Source organism: Pteropus alecto, unplaced genomic scaffold (genome assembly GCF_000325575.1).
Source record: "Pteropus alecto unplaced genomic scaffold, ASM32557v1 scaffold10, whole genome shotgun sequence".
NCBI lineage: Eukaryota > Metazoa > Chordata > Mammalia > Chiroptera > Pteropodidae > Pteropus > Pteropus alecto.
The window spans coordinates 2,314,292-2,324,569 of NW_006431210.1; the positions used below are offsets into that span (position 1 = coordinate 2,314,292).

At 38.0% G+C, this 10,278-nt stretch overlaps 1 pseudogene; it reads left to right on the forward strand.

Moving 5' to 3' along the window:
- Positions 1–4,444: 4,444 nt before the first annotated feature.
- Positions 4,445–4,563, forward strand: LOC112470366 (annotated as a pseudogene).
- Positions 4,564–10,278: the final 5,715 nt, after the last annotated feature.

The window sequence follows — 10,278 nt, forward strand, 5'->3', positions numbered from 1 at the left end:
GATGAGGTACGTTTTAATAGTCATCATAGTCGCTATTATTTTTTGCCTATGTGCTAAGTGCCAGGCACCATGCTGGTCAATTCACAATGCCCCAGAGAGGTACAATAGAGTGGCCCCATTTTACAGTGAGAAAACTGACTCTAGAGTGAGCGAGTATATCACCTACCAAGCTACATGCAACCAATAAATGGATGTTAGGATTATCCACTTATCTGACGCCAAAGCTCATTTCCAAAAACTCTGTTTTTCTGTAACTCTCTTTCACAGGTGCTCAGTGACATAGCATCACTTCTGCTGAATCCTCTTGGTCCAGGCAAGTCAAAGGCCAAATTCATGGGGAGAAGAAACAGATCCCCGGGTTAAAGTTAAGAGCTCAGTTTCATGATTCTGCCTTCCCTCCACACTCAGAAAGCAATCTCTAGTAGTGGGTCCGTTGGTTGCTCACAACTCTGTGTGATTTAGATACAAATCTGGGATTTCCACAACTTTCTTCTCAGTTTTGATAATTTGCTAGAGTGGTTCACAGAACTCAGGAAAACAGTTTACTTACTAGATTACTGGTTGATTGTAAAAAGATGTAACTCAGAGAACATCAGATGAAAAAGAGACATACAGAAAAATAAGTGGGAAAGAGCATAGAGATTCCTTGCTCTCTCCAAGCTTACCAAGCTCCTGACACCTCCACATCTTCATCAACCAGGAAACTCTCCAAACCCCTTCAGTTAGGATTTTTATGTAAGATTCATTACATAGGCACAATTGACTAAATCACTGGCTATGGGTGACTGAACTATTTCTCCAGCCCCTCTCCCTTAGCCTGGAGGTCTAGGATTTGGGTGAGGGGTGGGGTGGGTGGTGTGTGGAGGGAGGTGGGGTTGAGAGTTCCAACCCTCTAATTACTTGGTTGATTTCCCTGGCAACCAGACCCCATCCTGAGGCTATCCAAGAGTCCCCAGCCAACAATCATCTCATTAGCATACAAAGACGCTATTTCTTTGGAAATCCTGTTTTTAAGACCTGTGTGCCAGGAAAAGTGGGGAAAGGGACCAAAAATGTATATTTCTAATTATCTCAGACTTCTCAGTGGTGCATAAACTCTAAAGTTGCCCCATGAAGAGCCAGGGCTTACTTTTGTTGTTATTAGTTGCTCCTCAAATAGCTCCATTAAATGGTGTGCCTACTGCCTCAAATGCTTTTCTTTTTTTTTTGAAATATACCGATAACTAAAGCTTTCCTCAATTTAACATCTGTCTACAAATATAGACAGTATATTTTCATGTTTAATGCTAAAAATACTATTTTAAAATCTTGAATATTTTCAGCTATCCATAGTTCTCACTTCCTATTATTGTACCCAAGGTCAATAACTTTGTAATATGCTTTAAGGAAGCCTCTATGCACACTTCAAACCAGCTGTCCCCAGGTAAATGCTCCCAGGAGCTCTGAGGTCAGAGCCAGGTGCTGTGTCATAATGGTCAGTCTCAGACTTGAGGAGAGGGCATCAATGGCTCAGAGTTGTCATGTAATAAGTTCTGAGAGGGTGACCCAGAAGGCCTCAATGGCTCAGAGTTGTCATGTAATAAGTTCTGAGAGGGTGACCCAGAAGGCCTTACCCTAGCGAGGAACCAAATCCTCATTTTTCTATGAGCCATTCTGCCATGCACTTTACATACATAATCTCAGTTCATCCTCATGGCAACCTGGTGTTGGTACTATCTCTGCTTAACAGAGGAAGAAACTGAGGCTTACTGAGTCTAAGTAACTTAACCTCCTTAAAAGATCTGGCAGGTAGAGTAACAGGATTTAAATCCAGTTCTGCCTAATGCCAAAGCATTAAACTGCATCCTAAAAATAATATAACAAAATAAAACAAAAAGCAGAGCTCAATAGACCCTCCAAACCATCATTAAAGGAATCATACACAGATGATTTTGGTGACAAATAAGAATGAAGGTTTGACGTTGTAGATGTAAGAAACATCCAAACTTGTAGAAAATTTTTATGAGTAAATTTGAGACAAACTAACAATAATTCCCGGGATGCAAGGTCTTACACACTTTGGAGAATAACAGTTTTGCAGTTTCTTTTATGCATTTGAAACTGGGGCAACATAAGAAGATTATAGAAAGGTAGGAGAAAGAAAGGTAGGGTTAAGATTACAGCATAGTTAAAATTTTGTACTCTCTTGAGGGTTGTCTTGCTTTAGAAGGAGGAGTCTGAAAAGAGTCATTTTAAAGGATTGTTAATCTAAATTCACGAGAACAATGAACAGGGCTTGCTGAAAACCTTTCACTAAAGAAGATATAGGTTTGGGGTGAGACTACACACCAAGACCTTTCCAGTTAGGGAAGATAAGATCATCCTGCAAGGTTACTTTCTGTAGAATCCTTTATTTATTTATTTTTTTTTTTTTTTGGTGGATAAAGTGAAGTTTTGGAAGGAGAACCTGGAATAATCCTCTGGCACAGTTCTTTTGGCAGTTTTCTTTTTAACTGTTGAGACTGAGACTGGGACTGAGGATTTAAGGATGTAATTTAGAGAGTTAACAGAACCTTCAAAGGAACCCACTAGCCCCAAGCAGCTCTCCCCACCAGAAAAGCCCGGGGGAGTGCAGGGGACCTGTGTGGATGTCTTTCTCTAATGGGTTCTAGACTGTCTCCATTCTTTTTTGGGTCGCAGTTAATCTTTGCTTTAAAACCCCACCTTTTTGTAAACTATGAAAGGAAATACTTAAAATATATCCTCAAATTCCAAAATTCTTCTTTATCAACTATAAAGAAAAAAAAGATGATGGTTTTTGCACTATAATACATTTTTATTTATACAAATGAAATTTCATGCTAAAAGAAATAAAACTAGAAATCATTTTTTTCTTAGAAAAGAGATTTCAAATATAACAATGATTATAATAGATAACATTTATCCAACATTTATCACGTTAGAGACACTGTGCTGTTTTACAACATGTCATTTATTCCTTCGTGCAACTCAATGAGGTAGCTATTAGCTCAGTTTTATAGTGAAGAAACTAAAGTTTAACGGTAGGGTCAAATCTTCTGATTCCAATAGCCATCCTCCTATTAGCAATACATACATTTTCCTTGGAAATAGTTCTTTATATGTCACTATATATGTCTATATCAATGAGTCTCAGACATAAGGCTCATAGGTAGAGAAATAAGTTGCCATCAAAGTAGCCTGGATGTTTGTCACCTTATTGCATTCCTTCCATAACAGTGCTTTGCAACTTCATATGCATATAAATCACCTAGGTATTTTGTTAAAATGCAGATTCTGATTCAGCAGATCTGGGGTTCCACCTGAGAATCTGCATTTCTAACAAGCTCTCAAGTGGCTGGTTTGTAGGCCATGCCTTGAGGCTTTGAGTAGCAAGGATCTAGGAGCTTTGCTTCCAAGATTCAAATTATCAGTGTTGAATGAGTTCTGGGTGTTGCTAAGGACATCTCCACCTTAGGTTGTTGGGCGGGTCTCTGGATCTTGCACCCCAAACCTCATCAGGTCATGGGGGTTGGGGCTAAGAGAACTCTTCGAGCATACCTGATCAGAGACGAGCAAGGGGAAGATTTTTACTCTCCCCACTCTCCAGCGGCTGCTATAGGTTTGAACTGCTGTGCTTCTATAAGCTCAGTTAGAATGTTTACATCAATACCTGGCCCAAGGATTATTTATGTTCTATTGGGCTGGTGATGAAGTGCTATTGTAAGATTAAAAGTTCACAGCTGTGTGCCTGGTATTGGTAAATAAGATTTCTGATTATTATGTTTAGGTTTTCCTGGAGGCCAAATAGAGACCAGGCGCTTTACATTAATGTGAGTGGCAGGATAATTCTGCTCAGTAAATACTCAGTAAGGAGTGACTACAGGCTTGCCTTATTGAAACAACTAATGGGCTTTGTAAGTCATCTTTTCATTAAATTTGTGAAATGTAAGTGTAATTTTCTCAATGATTTACCATGGCTTCAGATTGACCTTATATTATTTTATATTGCTGTCTAATGACAATGAGTCTTAGCTTAGTTTTTCTTTTCATCTAACTGTGTAAACTTGAGGAACTGTCACCTTCCTTGAGAAAAAATGTATGTACTCAAGAGGATGAGCAACACAGTGTTGCACATACACAATCACACACAGCACACAAAGCCCTAGGAGAGCTTCCTTTCTTATTTGCCAAATGACAGGGTCCCTTCCACCTTTATGAATCTGTAATATCATGATTCTGAAGCAATGCTTCTTAAACTTTAATGTGTATAATTCACTTGTGGGTTCTTGATATATTGCAGATGCTAATTTAGTAGGTCTTGGTTAAGGCCCAAGATTCTGCATTTCAAACAAGCTCTCAGGTGATTATGATGATGTTGGTACATGGACCAATGCTCTACTAAATAATTTTTAGCTTTTCTCCCATCAAGAAATTAACAATTTCTGTTTACGGCCATGCCACCTTGAACAAGCCCAATCTCGTCTGATCTCAGAAGCTAAGTCGGGTTGGGCCTGGTTAGTACTTGGATGGGAGACCACCTAGGAAGACCAGGTGCTATAGGCCTGAATAATAAAATAAATAAGGGATTGTAAGCTGACAAGGTCCTTGCAATCTGTGAGGTCAACCAAGAGTTGCCTCGCTTAAAAAAAAAAATTAACAATTTTTTCATATAGACAGAGAAATATACACTTAAGAGAGTTCTTATGTAAAGAAATTCAGATGAATCTTTGAACACAATAAAAGAAAATCTAACTGTAAGACATTTATCAGCCTTTTAAAATATATCAGTTTTACCACTACTTCTTTATTAGAATGGCTAATTTTAAAAAAATTAAAAAATGACTATTCCAATTGCTGGAAAGGATGTAGAGGAATAGGAACTCTCATTCATTGGTAGGAATGCAAGATGGTAGAGCCATTTTGGAAGATAGTTTGGTCATCTCTTACAATGCTAAACATAGTCTTATTTTATGACCCAGCAATTACATTCATAAGTATTTGATGATCTGAGAACTTATATGCACACAAAATCTGCATGCAAGGTATATAGCAACTTTATTTATAATCACCCAAAACTGGAAGCAACCAGCATGTCCTTCAATATGTGAATCTATAAACAAACTGTGCATATCCTTAATATGGAAAATTATTCAGAGACTTAAAAATAATGATTTGTCAAAGCCATACAAAGACATGGGTAATGTTAAATGCATATTGCTAAGTGAAAGAAACCAGTCTGAAAAATGACATACTGTATGATTCCAATTATGTGACTTTCTAGAAAAAGCAAAATTATAGACAAGGTAAACAGATCAGTGTTTGCCAGGGGTTCTATGCAGGGGAGGGATTGAGTGAGTAAAGCATAGGGGATGCACTTTAGAGAAGCAAAACTATATTGTACCATGCTGTAATGGTAGATACATGATACTATGTATTTGTCCATATCCATAAAATTTTATGGCACAAAGAGTAAACGTTAATGTACAAAATTTAATAATAACTACTTAGGAAGTTTAAGGACCCAAGTAAGGACCCAAACTCAGAAGATTTATAAAAGAATCTGTATGAAACAACCTCATGAAAGAAGGTGAGGGGAAAGATGTTGAACTAAGTCATTTTGGAAGAGTGGAGTCTGTAGCACCAAAGAAACTATGCTCTAGTTGAAGTTATTTCCCATGGCTATATGAGTTAAAAATTATGAAGCTTCTATATATATACACTGGGATTGATTAATTAATGACAGGTGATGAGAGCCAGGTTTTTCACTATTGGAGTGGGAGTTTACGGATAAGCAAGTAAAGGAAGCTAAAATAATCCATGTAGTAATGGATTAGAGTTGGAAGCATCAGCATAAATTCATGTTATCTTAATACGAATACAGATAACTTGACATAGAAATATTTATACATATGTGTACACACACAGGTTGGTATACATGTATGTTTTTTTCTTGCTCTGTCAGCTGAGAAGACCTAAAAACAATAAGACCCCAGCAGCAACAATTATACTAGCATTCAGGTCTTAGTTTCTAATACCATTTTCCAATAAGGGAACTGGGGATCCTTGGAGAAATGTTTCATTCCAGGACTGAAAAAGGAAATATACAACATAGACTGAAGACTCTTGTAGTGTCAGCAAGTAAGGAAATACTAAAACAACAGCAACAACAACAAAATCAACAATTATAGTGATATGTCAAAGGGGCAAAAAAGCCAACTGAAAGAGCTCCCAGTGGCCAAACCTGCAACAATTTGAGCAAAAAATAAATAATGTCATATTTGAGTATAATTTGGAGTATAAAATAAATATCTATGATTCCATTGAACTTGCCAAAACCAAGTAAGATTATTGTGAGGCTCACTTTGGTAGACTATTTGCCTTCATATTGAAGTTTTTATTTTCTCTATTAAGCAGATATCGGTCTTCCAGAGACTGATGCCCTTTGAACATACTCTGCTAAACCATTAGCCAATCAATCACCCTAGAAGTTGGATAAGCCAATGGCACTAAACTCCTTACTCAATCCCCTGGGATAAAGTTGCATGGGCAAAGAGGAGACCAGGAGAATATTTGGATGTAGGAGATAATTATGTGACAGTATCCAGTTCAATGAATCCTTGCTGGTAAATGTTAAATCATTAGTCTTGGGCAGATGTTCTCACAGAAGCACAGGCTTACAGGATATTACGGCTCATCCTTTGTAAGAAAGGATAAATGATTATGTAAAACTAATATGCATGATTGTCCCCCAGCTCCCTATAACCTGTCCCTGCTTCTCTCTGGAAATGCTAATGCTTAAATGAGAAATTTCAACCAGACAAATGAAATTCTTTGAGGGAACCATCCTTCTTCTTTATTGTGGTTTTCTGAGATCTCCTTTATGGAATAGCTCAAGGAAGCGGAAGTAGCAAATCAGATACTTTTACCAATCTGAGGTATTCTTTTTTTTTTAACTCCCCATGAATTTCAAGCTAATTTACCCACTTTGAATGGTCCTAATTTGAAATGAAGCTCAGGTAGGTCAGGTGAATAGTCTCACTGGTCCAATTTTCTTCCATCACACACAGGCTACATCCTTCCTATTTGGAAAGTGTGTTTTGATGTTTTGTCACTAATGACTGGCCTGCTGGGAGTCTCTGAGGACAACAGTGATTTTAAAGGGGATTTTAATTGTTAGACTGTGCTAATGCTCCTTGAGATCTTTGTTGCGCACAGCAGTTACCTAATACCCTCAATATGCCTAGAGAATTAAACCAAAGCCTTTCTGTGCTATCTGGTATATCTATAACGTTTTTAAAAGGAAAAATGAACAAAACCTCTAGCATGAAGTTGCAATGCAATTACAGATTAACCTAAGGAAGAAAGAAATAGGAATGATAATTTAATCAATAACACATATAATAGGTATCTTTGTCGCCAAAACTCTGCTAGTGAGAAGAATATGCAGCTGTAGAAAAATATCGTCTCTGACCTCAGTGAACTCACAAATCTAGTGGGAAAAACAGATGGCGTGAAGGCGAACTGTAACACAATGAGCAAAGTTGCTGGGGATAAAGCTAATGAGGAAGGACTGACTCTTAGGGGTAAAAGATGGGACAGAAGAAGCATTAAGAGGAGATAAAATTAAATTTGGACCCAAAAGATGAGTATAAATTTCACAAAAAGCCAGGGAAGGCTAATCTAGGCAGACTAAATAGAAAAATCAAACATGTGGCAGTGTGAAGATGCTTGTATGTTAGGGAAAGTTTGGATAATACAATCAGGCTAGGACAGTGCCAGTAGAAGTGTGGACCATGCATCAAACAGCATCAGGATCAACATCTGGAAGCTCATCAGAAATGCTAATTATCAGACCCCAACCCAGATTGCCTGAATGGGAATCTCTGGAAGCGGGGCCCTGCAATCTGTTTTTCTCTAGCTGACTGATTCTGACACAGGTTCATGAAGTGCTGGACTAGAACACTAACTGATCATGGAGACTGACCGCAGGGGAGAGAAGCAGGGGAGTAGATTGAAGGTGGGGCCAGGCTTTGATGCTTCATTGTCCTTAATTAAGCATAATTAAACAAACTGAAAATGTGATGAATTAAAGAATAAATCTGATCCTTGGCAAACAAAGTATGGAATAACTTCAGAAGTACAGGATATTAATGATGAAGTGCTTAATACAAAGTGGGGAAACTCTAGGAGAAAAATAAAAACAGAACCCGTGTTTAGGTAAGTGTTGGACGTCACAAAGTAGACAATTGAGACCTAGACCGATTTCTAAGGGAGAAAGTCCGGGAGCTAATGTACAGGGATAATCGGAATACCTGGTAGAAATATTTGACAGAGGAAATTGGAGATGTCCCAGCTGATAGAGTCTCAAAGGTGCCTGGCATCTCCACCTTGTGCAACCATTTCCAATCAACTCTGTTTCTGAGAGAGAGCCAGAGGTGTCGTAGAGACAGAGCATCTCAGGCTAGTCAGTAATGGTGAAAGAACAGGCAATTTCCCTGTCTCTAAATCTGACATTTGTATTTATTCAGAAACATATTTATGTATTTATATATATATATGTATAAACATACATATTTACACAGTAAAAGATATTTTAGTTTACTTAAATTTACCATTTTCTACTTCCCCACGTGTGTTAGGTGCTAAATCATGTGGTTATAGTAACTTCTCTGGCCTAAGAGTCTTTGGAAAGAATGTGCCTTGCCCTAGACTGTACTTCAGGAATGACCTAAAACTAATGTAGGAGGGAAGTGCTCTTGGATCTTTCAATACAGGCAGCTGAATGAGGCTGAATAAGTGACTCCAATTAATACTACATGGAGCAGAAGAACCACTCAGCTGAGCCCTACCCAAAATCCTGACCCACATATTTGTGAAAAATAATAAATTGTTATTATAAGCCCCCAAGCTTTGGGCTGGTGTGCTACATAGCCCCCATACCATCATTACTCTCAGTCAGAATATAGTCTTGATTGGGGCTTGAAGAAAGAGCCACCATGCATAGTGAGTGCTAAGGGAAAGCATTCTAGGAAAGGCAAGTGCAAATCTCTAGAGGCAAAAAAAGGTTTAAAGTGTTCATAGAACTGAAAGCAGACCAGTGAGACTGGAGCACAATGAATAAGAAGAAGGTTGAGATGAGGTAGGAGAAGGAAACAGGAGGTAGACTATTTATTATACTATTATTATATGGGGTTTGAAGTTTATTTTATGAGCAATAGAAAGTCATTGGTGTATGTGTTAAAGATGATCTGATTTATTTTTAAAAGACTCTGGCTACTCTGTGGATAATGAATAGTGGTAGGGCAGGAGTGGAGGCTGAGAAAGCACTTAGGAACTGTTACAATGGACCAGGAAAGATGTGATGCTTAGATGAATAAGAAGCAGACTATGGACTTGGAGAAGGGTGAACAAATTAGAGATGTGTTTTGAAAGTAAAATGGATAGAACAGTGATTGATCTGAGGATGTAGTAGAAAAGAAAAGAGGAATCAATATGACTACTGGATTTGGAGCTTGAACTACCAGTACTATATTTTAATAAACAAGGCAGACTAGAGGAGGAGGAAGATTGTGGTGAAGGATATAGGAAGTCATCAAGGGCTCTGGTTTTAGTCATAAGAACTATTACAAAACCTGTTTGAACGTCAAGTAAATGGTAAAAGATTTGGGCTTGACTCCTGGGATTAATAAGATCTCATAAGAGGAGAGTGTTGACAGAGAAAAAGAGGGTGCTAGGCTAAGCCCTGAGACAAGGTGATCCCTAAAAGGTTGGGGTAATAAAGAAAAACTTGCATAATACAATGGGAAGAGACAGCTATTGAGGAAGAGGAAACTTAGAAGACTAAAATTAGAATGTTTCAAGAAAGAATGAGGAGTACACTGTGTTGCGTATCACTGAGAATCAGATAAGAAGATGGAGACGATGTTCCTTTGACTTGGCAACGTGGGAGGTGTTGATAGTATTGACATGAGCAGTTTCCTTAGTGTGAGAGAGCAGAAGCTGGATTTTACGTGATTGAAGAGTAAAGAGCTATAAAGAGCAGAAAGTATGGACAAGTCCTTCAAGAAATTTTTGTCCAGACAGAGAGAAAGGAGGTGAAGACTCCAGAGAAGGTAGGACTAAAGGGAGGGTGTTGCATTTTCTTCTTGTTTTATATGTTTATTTATTTATTTATCAAAGTAGTATGTAGTCTTATTTTGAAAAACTTAAACTTAATTTAAAAAAACAAAAAACAAAAAACAGTAGTCCCTTACTCTACCCAAGGAGCAGCCACTTTTA